General features: G+C 45.5%; 1 protein-coding gene across 1 annotated transcript in view; it reads right to left on the reverse strand.

Annotated features, from left to right (window-relative positions):
* Positions 1 to 13094, reverse strand: part of Mgat4a (alpha-1,3-mannosyl-glycoprotein 4-beta-N-acetylglucosaminyltransferase A) — a 116451-nt gene extending 103357 nt beyond the window's left edge. The window contains exons 1-2 of the mRNA XM_085836453.1: positions 13038 to 13094; positions 8129 to 8242 (exon numbers count right to left, since the gene is read on the reverse strand). The gene's annotated coding sequence lies outside the window, so the exon portion shown is untranslated. The remainder of the gene's footprint in view (positions 1 to 8128; positions 8243 to 13037) is intronic.
* Positions 13095 to 16273: the final 3179 nt, after the last annotated feature.

Genomic DNA, 16273 nt, shown 5'->3' on the forward strand with positions numbered 1-16273 from the left:
ACACGAGATGAATCGAAAGTGTTTGTGATGGCACCTGCCTACGTTACACGCATTACACACACCACACACATCACACATGTTACATATACTACATACATTATACACGTTACATCACACACATTACATGCACTGCACATGTTACACACTGCAGCCTTGTTCCTGAACACACAACATCTGCACTTTGCACTTGATGTGCCATCGCTCATACAATGCCTATAACACCTTAACTCCAGTACAAAACTACTGTATGCTATGCCTTCCAATGTATACTCTGGAGAATGTAGACATAGGACACGTTCTAAGGTGTCTGCTCTTATAGAAGCGTGATGCTTTCATTATTGACAACAATAACATTTAATACTTACCTACTGCTGTTACTCTGTTACTCAGCATGTAAACATTAAATTAGCATGTCTTTCATTTATATTAGGTTCAAATGTTTGATTTTAAAACTTGCTACTTGAGTCAGCCATGACTCAGCCTCAATCCCACTCACCCCAGACTTCTTTGAGGTGGAGGCAGGCAGACATCCTTGAGTGCCAGGCCAATCCTGCCTCAAAACAACAACAAAAACAAAAATTTGCTACACGAGTTGCTGATTTGAATTTCACTGAAAACAAAATCATCAAATGAATTTTGGCTGGGGATTAGGACAGAATTTCCAACAATTTCTGAGTTGGCTCTAAACATTTTTATGCCATTTTGTACTATATGTCTGTGCAAACCAGTGGTCTCAATATTAGTGATTATATAATCAAAATATCTATCAACTGTGAAAAGCATTGAAGATGTACCATCGCATATCCAACTAGGATTTAATTCTTTATGTAAAAATGAACAAACTTATCCATCTTATTCGTGTGTGAATTTGCTTTTGTCTTTAGATAATGTTGAAAATATACATATAGCAAAAAATGTCATAAATATTTTTATAACTTATTGTCAGTAAATGTTTGGCTTATATACATATTTCCTAAATTTATACACACAGTGTCATGTATAAATTTCTCAGGTGAAAGAAAGTCTAAAGTAGAAAAAAAATTTTTTTGTTTTGTTTTTCAAGACAGGGTTTCTCTGACTGTCCTGGAACTCACTCTGTAGACCAAGAGATCTGCCTGCCTCTGCCTCCCAAGTGCTGGGATCAAAGGTGTGTACCACCACTGCCTGGCTCTTTTTTTTTTTTTTTTCCAAGTAGAAAAATTTAAGAAGCAATCATCTATGTGGCCTTGGGACCACCTAGGACATAAATGTCTACTAACCCAGCTGGACTGAATTGTGCAGGCCTGCAATCCTAGAGACCCCAGGGAGTGAATCAGAAGGATCACAAGTTCAAGGCCTGTCTGGGCTACAGAGTGAGTTCAAGACTAGGCTGGGAAACTTAACAAGACTCTGTCTCAAAACAAACAGTAAAATAAAGGGCTGGGCATGTAGCTCAGTGGTAGAGTGCTTGCCTAGAATGGATAAGGACCAGGGTTCAAACTGCAGTGCCAAAGGAGGGGTTCCATTAATACTTTCTTATTTGTAGAACATATATGTGGAGGGAGAGGGAGAGGGAGGTAGAAAACAGGTGAAAGGAAAAAGAAGGAACCAGGAGAAAGGCAGAATGGGGAAGAAGAGGCGGGGGAACCTGAGTGTGGAATTACAGGTGTGTGCCACCACACCCCAGTTCTATCAGAGGCATTTCTTACAAAAGGAACACACAATGGCTGCTGCATGCTTCGGTGCTGACGAGGCTGGGTGAACCAAGTGATGAGAGAAAGGAGCAAAGAGGAATGGAGAGGGGCCTCGAGGCTCCCGGGCTGGCACCTGCTGGGTACTCCTAGAGAACTATTGGTGTTGAGTCAGAAGGCCCCAACCAGCTAGACAGCTGGAGACAGGAGCTGCCCACCCTGGCTGTTCTTACACTGTTGCTAGCAGCCACACCTGCAGAGGGAGGCAGGAGCAGGAAGCATCTCACTCTCCTCTGCCTTCTGACCTCCTGCCATGGCTCCTTGTAGATCTTTACGGAAAAAGCCAGCTGGTGATAGAGGCCAGGAAATGTTACCAACCAACCGCAACTCTTCCCCCCCCCCACCCACCCCCCACCCCTGGACAACCCCAGCTTCATGGAGCAGATGTTAGAAAGGCAGCCGGTGAGGATAAAGAAGCAGGTTAGGCTTTCTTTCAAGGTAAAGCAAAAGTCTGTCCTGAAACTAAGGACTGGAGACCCAGCTGCTCCTCTGGTGTTCGGGCTCAGCAGAACTCGGATAGACTTTAAAATAGGCCTCTGTTATTCCCAGTGCTCCTAAAAGAGGTGCCTTGCCTCTCTCAGGACAGCTTTCACCACTGAGGTACTACAAGGATTCTCTATCAAACCCTCATCCTATGACCCGATACTTGCAAGACATTAAAGTCTGAGCTGCAATGGGGACCCTCCAGGAGTTCACGGTGTGGTTGGAGGAACCCTAAAACAACTCCTGCTCATCTCCTGCCTCCATCACTAGAGCCTTGTTCTATATAGGTCCCTCTGCAGAGCCATGCTCTCACTTCCACACAGGGGCACTGTGCCCCAGACCCACTCAGTCTTGTCCCTTCTCCACCACCCTCATTAGCTAACAGTCTTCAAGACTGAGCTTGAACACTACCACCTCCCCCACCCAAGCTCCGGAGAGGTGTCTACCACCTAATGATGCTTCTCACGTCCTGAATTTCCAAATTGGGGCACTACAGGAAGATTGAAGAAGGGACAAGGAAAGCCTTGTCTCAAGGTTGAAGGAGTGCCGGTCCCTCTGGAACACTCCTACCACAAGCAACCATGATCCCCTGGAGCAACGTGTTCTCTGTTTTATTGAGCACTACATGCACTGCTCCGTGTACAGAGTCGCCAACCTGCTGCCTGGGTCTTTAAGCCGCTCCCTCTTGAGGGCTTAGGTCACCTCATTCCCTAGACAATCACCAGGCTTTTCAGAAGGTTGTTGACAGAATTAATGAGAACCATATGGAAGACGAAAGGCTGGCTGGGAGCCCGGAAGAATAGGAGTAGGATTTGGTCAGGGGAAGAAGCCACGTGCACACCTGGTCACAAAGAGGGGCAGCACACCCACATTGTTCCCAGTACCTGGCCTGGATGGCCTGACTCAGGGGAGGTTATGAAGAGATGCATCATGGGAAACATGGGTGCAGTATAGGAGAGTTGCAGCCATAAGAGGAGGACACTGAAGATTTCTGAATAGACTGACAGGATTAGAGCAAAAGGTACTCCAAGGTGAGTATAGTCACATATCATATAAGGAACAAATACCTATGTATACATGTATGTATGTATATAGAACAAATTGAATAAAGGATATCTCCTGTCACTGATACCAGCTAAAAAAAACTGCTATAATAATCTTACCAGGATGAAAAAAAAACTGGGTCTTATTTTGACCAAAACAACAAGCAAACAAACAAACCACCAACAACGTAAGTCCAACTCTGTACCTGTCCTAAAGGTACTCCATACATATTTGCTCATTAGTTTGATTTTCTTCTCCAAATCTGACAGAGTTCTAAAATTACTATCACAAAGCATAAGATCAGATAAATGAGAACAAAGATAAATGAGAACACGACCAAGTGTTCTAATGTTCATGAAAAAAAAAAAAAAAAGCCATGTCACTTCAGTTGTGGACTTTTGAGAATTATGCACCATGTGATGGATCCTTTCCAGCCCACAATTACAGAAGGTGCATGGGATGGCAGAAATGGCATCAGATATCAAGTAAATGAAAGTTTGCTCCAAAGAAGCACCGACAAATTGTCGAAGACAGTCTTCGCAGAGCACATGAGGAGCCTAGTTTTTAACAAATTCTTTAAAAGCTTTTGTGTAGTTAGCCAATGCTTGGAAGACACATTGTGCATGTGCGCTGTCGCCGTTCTTCAAAGGGACCTGATGAAGATGCGCTGCTCAGATCCTGCCTGGAGCTGAGAAGTTAGTCCCTCTCTGGGCACAAGCAGGAGAGCAACTTTGTGAAAGATGCACTCACCAGATGACTGGGATTCACCAACATGACTAGCCCTCCACTGCAGGGCCTCGGACAGGTTCCTAACTTTGGGCCATCTTCCAGTCCACTCCTGTTGCTCCATACTCTCTTTACAAAGAACATTTTGTTCCTCTGGTTTCCCTCCTATGCGTCTATGCTATCTGAAGTTTTTGCACATAAAACATGCAAATTTATTAAGTGTCATTTCCCTCAGAATTAATCAAACCAAATCCAGATGATCAGAATCCCCTTTGTAATCCTGGTTTCTCTATCACAAAGACAGGCAGACACATAGCCCACTGGGCTGTTAACATTCAGACTCTCATCCAGTGAGATGACTATAAAGGGCTGAGGCCAATGGAACTCATCAAAGTCGTCTCTGGAGGCCTTTGGAGTGAGCCACACAGTCTCCTTCAGGCTAGAGTAGGCAGAGGCAAGGTGCAAGCCACATCGAAGCCAAGGGCAGAGGAGACCGCAGAAGATAATGGATAAAGAAGCAGTAGGTAGAGAAGATACAGAGACAGAGAAGTCGACACACAAGGAAGAACTGGAGCTGATCCAGGAAGGTCGCGCTGTAGCGCATCAGGAGTGTCTGCTGCCACAGGCAAGGGACCCAGAGGGTTTGAGCTAGTCCTCAAGCCTGCAGGACATTCCTACTGTGTACCTGCTCGTCTCAATATGAATCATAAGAGCGTACTGAGAAACGCAGGGGGTTCTGGGAGCTCAGGAAATGTACCCATTTTCTGAGCAGCACCTGACAGGTTTTTGTGGAAGACGCATAGTTCCTACAATGTCATGTGCATGCATTCGCAGGCAAACAGAACATTCTAGAGCAAGTATTCCGGATTATTTTGTGTCTCCCTCTGTCTAGGCCCAGGCTGGCCTTCCTCAGCCTCCTGAGCACGTGGGTTAAAGATGTGCATCACCATGCTTAGTTAGATGATATTTCACTTTGAATCTCAAATCTAAGTTAATTGAGCATGATATGAAGGAGTAGAGAGTGGAGCAGTTACGTTTGTAAGGGAACTGGACTCTGAACCGTCTAGAGGAATATGGATTTGGCAGCATACCCTTAAAAAGAGAAAACCACATACAATAAATACTTAACACTTACTGAAAAATAAATTGGAGTTAAACTGGGAAAACACCCTCAAAGAATCTGCCTCAGATGAGAAATGAATTCTTATTAGAAAAATCTGCAGTGTGCGGGGCCCCAGTCACCTAATGCTTTCTATGTTTGGCTTCATCGCACCAGGCTTGGGGGAAGGTTCAGTGGGCAAAATGCTTACCATGAAAGCATGAGGACCTGAGTTTAAATTCCCAGCCTCAGGTAAAGCCAGGCACAGTACCACACATCTACAATCCTAACCTCATGGTTCCTACAAGATGAGAGGTGGAGATGGGACTGGAAGCAGAATGCCCCAGAGGTCACAGATGCACTAGCCTGGCATTTGTAGCAAAGAACAAGAAGAGGCCCAAGGAGGAAGACAAGGACAGACACCCGAGGCTGTCTTGCTGTGATGAACATGAATGTATACATCTCTCTCTCTCTCTCTCTCTCTCTCTCTCTCTCTCTCTCTCTCTCTCTCTCTCTCTCTCACACACACACACACACACACACACACACACACACACACACACACGAGTACCAAAAAGGAAAAGAAATGTCATATGGTTATGGTTATAATCCCAGCACTGGGGAGGTAGAGACAGGCAGATCCCTCAGGCTTGCTAGCCAGCCCGTGAGCCTAGGCCTGTGAGAGACCCTGTCTTAGCAACAAAACAACATTAAACTGTCTAAAATATACAGCAAAATAAGGTCTCCTTTCCGGTGTGAGCATCTTGCCTTCAGCAAAAGCTTATTTCCTCCACCTTCCAAACACAGGAGGAAAAGCCCCCGTCTTGGCCTATGCTGAGAACAAATATTTAGGAATCACTTTTTGATTATATGGAGTATTCCTTCCTGTTCGACAAATATTTACTGAGCTTCTTCCATCTGCTTGTACTCGCAGCTAATATGACTCTGAATTATGCCCGAGATGCAGGGCAAGAGCAGAAGTATGGCAAGAGAGGAAAGAGGGCCAGGGCCTGGGGTCTGAGGGCCAGGGCCCGGGGTCTGGGATCCAGGGTCCAAGGTCTGGGGTCTGAGGTCTGAGGTCTGAGGTCCGGGGTACAGGGCCAGTGGGGACTGGAGTCTGAGGCCTGGTGGGGTCTGGGGCCCAAGGCCCATGATCCATGGTCCAGTGGGGTCTGGGGCCCAGAGCTCATGGTCCTGGGTCCGGTGAGGTCTGGGGCCCAGGATTTAGGGTCTGGGGTATGGGTCCCATTGGGGTCTGGAGCCTGGGGCCTGGGGGACCTGGGGCCCATGGTCCGAAGTCTGGTGGAGTCTGGAGCCCAGGGCCCAGGGTCCAGTGTCTTGTGGGATCTGGAATCTGGGGTCTGGATAGCCTGGAGCCCGTGGTCTGGAGTCTGGTGGGGTCTGGGGCCCAGGGCCCAGGGTCCGGTGTCCTGAGGGGTCTGGGATCTGGGCATTTGGAATTGTGATTTTGCTTTCTGGAGTGGAGAACTGTCATGACTAACTCAGGAATTTGGGCTTCTCCATGCTGAGAAGCCGCTTAGCTCTTGTGAAAATGAGCTGTGGCTCAGGAGTCTCCTGGTAACAGCTGTCACAATAGGTGGCAGGAGAGGAAGAGAGGGTGGGTCCTCAGAGCAGGAGCCTGTGGATCCTCACTCAGGCTGTGGCAGGGCCAAAGAAGAGGTGAAGGCAAAAGAAGGTCTTAGGGGAGTCAAGCCCAGGGTCAGGCTGATGGCTGCATTCCAGATAGAAGCAGCGACTTCTATCTGAAGGCATTCAGGAGGAAGATGACTTCAGTAAGGCCACGGCAGGGCCAGACTGTTATGAGACACATCATTGCTGCTCGGAAATGAGCATTAGACCTTAAAGAGAAAGGAGGATTGTGCACATCGGTGGCAGAGGGCTCGCTTGGTGTCCGCAAGACCCCCGGCACAATCCTCAACATAGTGAAACCAAAACAAACAAAAACAATTTAAAGAAAAAGAAAAAGAAAGAAATAGCTTGTCGAAAAATTAAAAAGAAGGGTGAAGAGACAGGAGAGAGATGGAGCAAAATGGGGCTTATCCACCCTTACCTTATCCATCATCTCCACAGAAGCTAATTCAGGAGCAGTGTTAGCTAAAAGCAGCATGGTGGCTTGTCAAGGCTGCCCGGGATGGGGAGGTACCTTCCATCCATCCACTCCTCCCACCACTGTATGGGCAGTTAGGTGGGAGATGGAGCCCGCACTATGCTTTCTTTCCTTGGCTGAAGTAATGGCCCTTTCTAGTTTTCATTTGAAGATGAGATGGTTGAAGGGATAAGGAAGAGATGACCACGCTGGGCTGTGGCTCAGGCGGTAGACTAACAAGTACTGTATCCGATGGGTGGGGGCATGCCTGTCATCCCAGCTCCATAGAGGCAAAGGTGGGAGGACCCAACATTTAATGTCCTCCTCAGCTACATAGAAGACTAGAGAGCAGCCTGGGATGTGTGAGACTCTGTCTGCAAACTATCAAAAATGTGCTTGTGGATAATCACGCTCTTCCATAACGCCTTCCCCTCCAGCTAGGCAGCCCCTTAGGGTTTCCATGTTAGCTGCCCTCACCACTCCTGACATAGCTGTGGTTTAAAATTCTATAGTGCGTGTATGTGTGTGTGTGTGTGTGTGTGTGTGTGAGAGAGAGAGAGAGAGAGAGAGACAGAGAGAGACAGAGAGAGACACAGAGAGAGAGCAAGGGTAACTAGCAGAAGTTGGTTCTCTCCTACGATTCTATGGAGAGAGTTCGGGATGTCAGGCTTGGTGGCAAGAGCCTTTACCCACTAAAACGGTGCTTCTCAACCTCCCTAATGCTGCTACCGTTTAATACAGTTCCTCATGTTGTAATGATCCCCAACCATAAAACTATTCTTGTCACTACCACATAACAGCAATTTTGTTAGTTATGATTGTAATATAAATACCTGCTGTGCAGGAGATCCGATACAGGACCCCTGTGATACAGGACCCCTGTGAAAGGGCCATTCAACCCCAAATGGGTTGCAACCCACAGCTTGAGAACCATCCTACCTGCTTTTTCTTTTTCTTTTTCTTTTTTTCTTTTTCTCTTTCTTTTTCTTTTTCTTCTTGCAGCTGCAGGTAAGGATGAAACTGTAACAGTTTGTGTCCTTCGCCGGCATCACACTAAGGATACATAAACTGCACACGTAAGCTAGTTTAATCTCATCAACAACACTGACAGGTTGGGCTTTCATTTTGTTGTTTCGTGAACAAGCAAACCAACCCTGAGCTAAAGATCTTCATCTACATTACCAGGAAGCAGCTCAGCTTCAGCCTTCCCCATCAGCTAGAGTCTGGTCTTAATTCTGATGCTGGCTTCTCAGGATTAAGGATTTAAGGATACACAGTCCACATCAGGCCTCTTCCTGAGAGATGGTCCTGATTTGGCATGTTCTCTCTGCTATTTAGAACAGTTCCTGTCTCCTTTCTCTCTCCCTTGATCTGTATGTGTGTGAGTGTGATTTCATGAGCCTATGCCTGGATTACATGTGTGTGCATGTGTGTGTATGTGTGTAAGTATGTGTGTTTGTATGTGTGTGTCTGCGTATGTGTATATGTGTATATATGCGTGTGTGTATGTATGTATGTGTATATGTGTATAGGTGTGTGTATGTGTGTGCGCTCATGTATGTGTACATATGTGTGCTCATGTGTGTATTTGTGATATGTGTGTATATGGGCATGTGTGAGTGTATATATGTGTGTATGTGTGTGTGCATGTGTGTACACATGTGTGGGTATGTATGTGTATATGTGTGGGTGTGGGTATGTGTATGTACATTTGTGTGTGTTTGTAGGTGAGTGGGTGCACTGATGTGTGCAGGTATGTACATTCATATGTGTGTGCATGCACATGGAGGTCAGCAGACATCTTGGAGTGTCATTATTCCTCAGGTCTTCCCACCCTTTGTTTGAGATTGTCTTTCTCACTGGCTGAAACTTCACTAAAGAAAGCCACACTAGGGAGTCAGTAAGCTTCTAGGGGGCCCCAGTCTTTATTTCACATCTCACCATCATCAGGATTGCAAGAGTCTTCCTTGCACCTGGATTGCCTGGGCTCTGAGAGATCAGCACTCAGGCCTTCACGTGGGAGGCAAGTGTTTTGCCAACTGAGCCAACCATCTCCCTATACCTCTCCTGGGTCTGGCACTATCTCCAGCCAGAAAAAAAGGTTGATAGAAGTTGACATGTCTTGTAATTGATTAATTGACCCATGTGTGAGGGAATGCTCAGTGAAAATTTGCAGAAGAAATGTTGTCCCTTGGATGTCTCCTCCATCCACCAGGCGAGAGAAGACGGATCTCTGACATAAAATCCCCTTGAATCCCAAGAAAAGACACGGTCTGCTCTGGGGTGCACTGCACAGTGTTCATGGTGGTCTGTTAAGACTCATCCACTTCCTTTCAGCATCTCACTATATGAGCTGCAGCTGGTAACTTCCACCTCTGACTGGCAGCTCTTCCTGCCGCAGGCAGGGATGCACATGGATGAAGGTACCAAACATGTGTCTCTTTATGCAAACAACTTTCCATGGAAGGAAATCCAGGAAGGAAGGAGGAAGCCCCAACTTACTGTGGAAGTATGGTGCCCCTACAAATAAGACAAGAAATAAAAGGTACCCTTTTCCAAATAGTTGCCTCTCCCCAAAACTGTTTTCGGGGTGCTGTTAAATTTTGCCATTATCTGTGTCTGACTCAGCACTGGCTTTTCAGATCTAGAATATGACTATTTTCTGGCTCGGATTTGAAAGTACATAGAATGGGCAGTTACCCACACAGATTTAATTAGAAACATAGGGTGACCCAGGACAAGAAAAATAAAAATCCTTTCTTGGGGATTCTCTGACCTCGGGACATGGGCGCTTTATTATGGTTTGTCACTGCAGTGTGGGATCTTGTGTCTGGTGGAGGTTACAGAAGGGCACTGCCACACTCGAAGGTTTGTGGATGTAGACAGGGCAACAAACAAGAGCTCAGACAAGATGCTCCTAGCTCAAAATCAAGATTAAAGAGCAGCTGAGCCTCCCCCCAAGTCAGGAGAGCAGGGCGTGCTGGGAGGGAGAGACAAGCTTGTTTGGAACAACAGGCTCCATAGATAGCTCTGACCCATTATCACATCCTAAGAATGGAGACCCAGGGGAGCCACATCCTCCGAAAAAAAAATGGACATGCTTATTCTCTCTTTTCCCCGTTGAGACTGAATCTAAATCGCGTCTAGGAGGTACACCACCACTAAATTGCCCACTGAATTGGAGATCTTTGGAGTTATAATCCTCTCTCTGCCGTCTAAGTATCTAGACTAACAGGCCCAGGCCATCGAGCCAGACTTGAAAGTCTGACTCAGAAGCTAATTTCTCCAACGTTAAAGTAGCAGGACAACAAGATGCAATAAATACGGTCGTCATAGTCCGTGTGAAAGACTTGGTGAAACTCTTTTAATTAGTCCTCTTAAAGGGAACCATTGTAATGAGACCTTAGATAGAGTTTGCATCATAGACTTTGTATCCGGCATTTGAGTTGCATATGAATCTATGGCTTATATTCCATTAATATGTGCACTTCATGTCAATGTTATGTGTTATATATCATATTAGTATGCCATATCAGATGTTTATATTAGTATTCTGTATAGTAGCATGCAATATATGATAGTATTAAAGCTTGCTAATATACTATTATGTGGCATGTGCTAATTACATATATTAATATACTAGCAATTAGGAACTCTTAGGAGCCTGGTTTTCACACCTGTAAAAATAACAATGACATCAGCTACCCTATTAATCAACCTATTACTCTGCTGAAATACCTGAGGTGAGATAGGATCTTCTATTCAGCTCACAACTGCGTGGCCCAAGGCCCTTCAGTGTGGTGCCAGGCCTGATGAAGCCTATGCTTTTTGTATTGTGCATGCCCCTATCTGTGTGGTGCCTTTGCCTCATAAAGACCCTACTCTAGTGATCTAACTTATTATAAGCCATATCCCTAACTCTAAATACAACAACAGTAGGGTGACGTTCCTGCTCCCTTATTCCCATTCATGTAAGACTTCAGGAATTAAACTCCCATGGAGTTCAGGGAGCAAACTATTATACAAACTACAGCAGCTACCTCGTGGGGACATGTGTTTCTTGGCAACTTTTTCCCCTTAGGTAGCCTGCAGCTGAAACTCCAAGGCCTCCTGGACTCCATATCTGATAGAGAAACTCCTCCTGGCATCAGAGGGAAGCACTCAGGACCAGCAGCAGACGTCGACAAACCCCTGGTGCCACACAGAAATGCTGACCTGTGGAGAAGTTATTTTCCTTTCTCTTACTTTGTTTTCTGACATCTTCAGCCTCTGTGAGTCTTTGCACACATGTCCTTCATGTGAACTAAAATCAGCAAAGCTTTGAGTGGTCCGGAAGGGCTGGGACAGAGGGTGTTCTCAGTCAGCACGTAGGGGGCTTTCTCCCACCATGCTGAAAAGCCCCCAGGAGCCTAAACAGCCTTCCTGATAGTTGCCCTGGTTTACCTCAGACTCTGTAGCTATCATGAGGATGTTCAGCCTAATAAAAGCAACTTGTAGCCAATATGTGATCTTCGACCCTAACCTTTAAAAAATAACTACCTATGTTGGTAAGTATAGAAAGTCTCCTATGCAGAAAGGCACCAGGATGTGGGTTCAAGTGACATCGGTGGGAAAGTGACATTATTTCTCCTTCTGGCTGGGCAAGTTCATCCAGGACCCCAGCTCGTAAGTTTGACACCCAGAACCACAGAATTCTCCAGGTCCTTTGAGGACAGCCTTCTGCTGTGCCTAAGACCTAAGGCTAAGCTGTGTCTCTCCCAATTCTGAGTCAGCCAGCCCTGGCTTGTTTGCTCTTGAACTTTGTACCTGTCCCCTGATGGGCCAGAGTCAGGGTTTGGTGGAATGGGGGACCCTTCTGATCTCATCTCTCTCGGGGCCCCGTGACTGTTCCTGTTTCTGCGTCTGGAGTCCCAGCTGCTGGATGCCTCTTTGTCTGAGTGCAGAGTCTGCTATAGCTAGCTCAGAGTGGTCTGTCTGAGGGTGATGGGAGGGTCCAGGTGCCATTCCTTTCCACCCAGAACCAAACTCGCCATATTCCCCCAAATACTTCTCTCCGGCTCGGATGGTGTGTCTTCCAAGGGTTCCTGTGTTGTAAGATTGGTCCCCAATGTGGCAATGGTACACAGTGGCATCTCAAGAGATGGGGCCGAGTGGAAGGTGATGATGTCAAAGGAACATGGTCCTCAGAAGGGACAGAGACTCACTGGGGAGCTCAGGCTGGCCTTGAATTTATGTGAGCCCAGGTTAGCCTCCCACTCACTCCTCTAGCCTCTGTTCCTGATCTGGGATTACAAGCAGGTGCCAGCACTGAGTCTAACCAAGTCTTTATGGGACTTATATTAATCCTGTATGAGTCAGGGTGGTGGTGGTGGTAGGATTTGTGGTTGTTGTTTTGTTTTGTTTTGTTTTCTCAAGTCACGATTTCTCTGTATAACAATCCCTGACTGTCCTGGAACTTGTTCTGTAAACCAGGTTGACCTCGAACTCACAGAGATCCATCTGCCTCTGTCTCCTGAGTGCTGGGAGTAAAGGCGTGTGCTACTACTGCCTGCTGCCTGGCTGAGTCAGTTTATTTGTTTGTTTGGCTGATTTTTGTTTTTTTGGTTTTTGTTTTGTTTTGTTGTTTTTGACAGAAGGGAACCTCCCTCCTCCGAGTCACAGGTTTCCTGTGCCATTACACACAGTCTCTCAAACATACCCTTGCCATGATGCCACCCACCATAAGGCAAGACGATGAGACCACCTAGTCTTTATATATTAGGCAGCCTCGGGCATTTTGTTATAGTAACAGAAAACTAACAAATACAACCCCATATCCCCGATCTGGAGTATAGCATCTTTTGCTTACTGTGACAGCAGCTCTTGTCTCAGGGTCAGCTTTTGCCCATCTCTTGCTTTCCCTGTGTAGTGGGTCAGTTGCTGACTGCCAGCTTTTTTTTTTTTTTAACTGTTTGCAGAGCATGCATCTCCATCATGTTTCCTGTGTCCTCATTATGACAAAACCCTATGACCTCAGCCTGAGGGTCAGAGGCCAAGAATGCTGGGTGCTCCTCCAGAAGGCTTGATCTCAGTTCCCTGTACCCACATCAGTCAGCTCATAACTGCCTGCAACTCCAGCTCCAGGGAATCTGATGTCCTCTTTTGGCCTCTGTAGGTACCACATACATGTGCACATGTACATACATGTACATACATGTGCACATGTACATACAAACCACACACAGACACATAGACATATAAACCACACACAGAGATACCCATAAATTAAAAAAAAAAAACTCAAAATACTGCACAAACTTCTCTGTAATTAGGGAAATGAAACCTAAAAGTTTCATAGGATTTCCATGTATCTACTGTCTACTGATAGAAAATGACTAAAGTAAAAATGAGCATAAAAGATTCTGAGTTCTACTACTACTGGTGGGAGGGTAGTCAGTATAAATACATTGGCAGACTGTCTGGGAGTATATGGAAGAGATGAATCTGAAAAAATAATGCAGACACTTTTAGATATCTTTGACAACCACCAAAAATCCTCTCCCTACCCTCAAATTTAAAGTGCCTGAAAAAAGAAATAACTCTACAACACCAGCCGACGCTGGAGGGCTCTGTAACTCCCATGCTGTGATTACAGTAATGACACATGGCCGTGCCAGTTTTTAAACCCCAGGGAAGGCGACTAATTAGCCAAATGTGGATCATGTGGCCCAGTAGTGAAACATGGTAAAGATATGGGAGCAGCCAGCACCAGCCAGGGGCACAGCTTTATAGCCGAGGAAGATTGTCAGAATCCTTGCCTCAGCAATGAACAAAGCTAAGGGACACAGAGCAGACGATGACAAGACAACTCATCCCTGGGAAAGTCAGATGCTGTGATGTGTTTCTGTGGGATAAGTCATCCAAGGAAATGTTTCTGAGGACTGGAGCTGGTAGAGAAATAGCCACAGCCCCTGATCACAGTATACTTTGACATGTATTCCCCAAAACCTGGGGTGTCTGAATCTGAAACAACTCTCACCTCTCACCTCTCTCTCTCTCTCTCTCTCTCTCTCTCTCTCTCTCTCTCTCTCTCTCTCTATCTCTCTCTCTCTCTCTCTCTCTCTCTCTCACACACACACACACACACACACACACACACCACATGTAGACTCTAAGCTGGAACTTCAGGCTGCCAGACAAAACTAAGTTACAAAGTATAGAGCAACAACAGCACAATCTAATAGCATCTTAGTTACTTTTCTGTTGCTATGATTAAAACACTGACAAAAGGCAATTTAGGGGAGGAAAGGGATTTGTTTTAGCTTAGATTTCCAAGTTTCAGTCCATTATAGGCACAAAGTCAAGATGGTAGAACAGCTAGCTACATCACACCCATAATCAAGAGAGAAATAAATGCATGAGTCCTCAGTCTCTTGCTTGTGTTGTCTGATTTTCCCACTTTTATACAGTTCAGGACTGCCTGCCTAGGGTATGGTGACACCCATGGTGGGCTAGGTCAATCCTATACTAATTAACTTAAGACATCCCCCAACAGACATGCCACAGGCCAACCTAATTCAGACCAACTCTTATTGAAACTCCCTTCCCAGAGGATTTTCAGGTCATGTCAAGTTGAGGATACAAACTGACCATCATAGAACCAGAATATATTTTTAAAAGATAGTTAATTTAGGAGATTGCAAAAATAAGGCTGGGTGTGGTGACACACACCTTTAATCCCAGCACTTAGGAGACAAAGGCTAGCAGATGTCTATGAGTTTGTGGCTAGCCTGATCTACCGAATGAGTTCTCAGCCAGCCAAGGCTACATAGTAAAACCCTAACTCAAAACAAACAAACAACAAAAAATGAAGGTGTTTATGACCACGGCAAAACACAGAGGCAAAAATAATGTGTGCATGTTTAGCTGTTCTCTTATTTCCAAAATCAGGGAGAGATGATGACAAAAATGTTTGTACTGGGGTTTCTAGCCACAGATAAGGATGTCCCACCAGCCCTGTGACTCAGTGATTACAACTAGACACAACAGATTCTAAGCACATTGACGGAAAACTGCATTTCCCACCCAGAAACAGTATTTTACAGAAAGTTGTTCTTCTGCTATATTGACCCATGTAGTCAACCACCTGCCCACATCTCTATGAGATTGACTCTCCATGTGGTCCCCAGCTGGATGACCCCAGCAGACATCCTGTGGCATGCTGGCACTTGCGTGAGTGCAAATGTTGCTTCATTGATCGTTTTTTTAAAGTCTGTTTCCTGAAAATGCAACTGTTTTCTTTCAGTTCCCCAAAAGTACGTGAACATTTACTGCACTAATAGACTAGTTCCTAAAATGCCGACCACTGAGCAGCAACAGAGAGCGGACTTTGAGGAAAACAGAGGATCCCATTGTACCTTCAGTGCCTCTGTAAATTAGTAAATTGTGGGAGACAGAATGGAGGTTCCCTGGAAAACTGAAACTACAGCCACCCTATGGTACACCATTCTCACTACTAAGTATAATTTTTTAAAGGAGATAAAATCAGGGTGTTAAAGAGACATCTGCACCCCCATGTTCATTGTGGGATTGTTTAGAGTGGCCAAGTTGAGGCAATGCAAATGTTCATCAGTGGATAGCTGAGGAAATAAACAGGGTGAGATAAAACACTCAAGAAGGAAATTCTGTCATTGGCAATGAGGGACTAAGTACAGTGAGCCAAACCTCATACTGCAGCATCTTGGTTGTGTGTGGACCCAGAGAAGACGATATTCCTCCCATTAGAGAATAGGACAATGGTTTCAAAGTCCTATTCAAGAAGGAGAATGAGAAGTAAAAGGGTAGAAGTTACCCAAAGGACACAAACTGCCTGTTAGAGGCAAGGAATGCATTCAAGAGATTCATTTACAGTTGAATAATTAAAATTAATGAAAATACATGTGTGGTAGTTTAAAAAAGGATGCCCCCCCCTCATATAATTGAATGCTCAGTCACCAGGGACTAGCACTATTTGAAAGGATTAGAAGGTTTGGGAGGTGTGGCCTTGTTGGAGGAAGTGTGTCACTGGAGGTGGGCTTTGAGGTTCCAAAATCCCATGCCCAGTGT

This window comes from Mus caroli, unplaced genomic scaffold, assembly GCF_978045245.1.
Source record: "Mus caroli unplaced genomic scaffold, Mus_caroli_1 scaffold_1, whole genome shotgun sequence".
Lineage (NCBI taxonomy): Eukaryota > Metazoa > Chordata > Mammalia > Rodentia > Muridae > Mus > Mus caroli.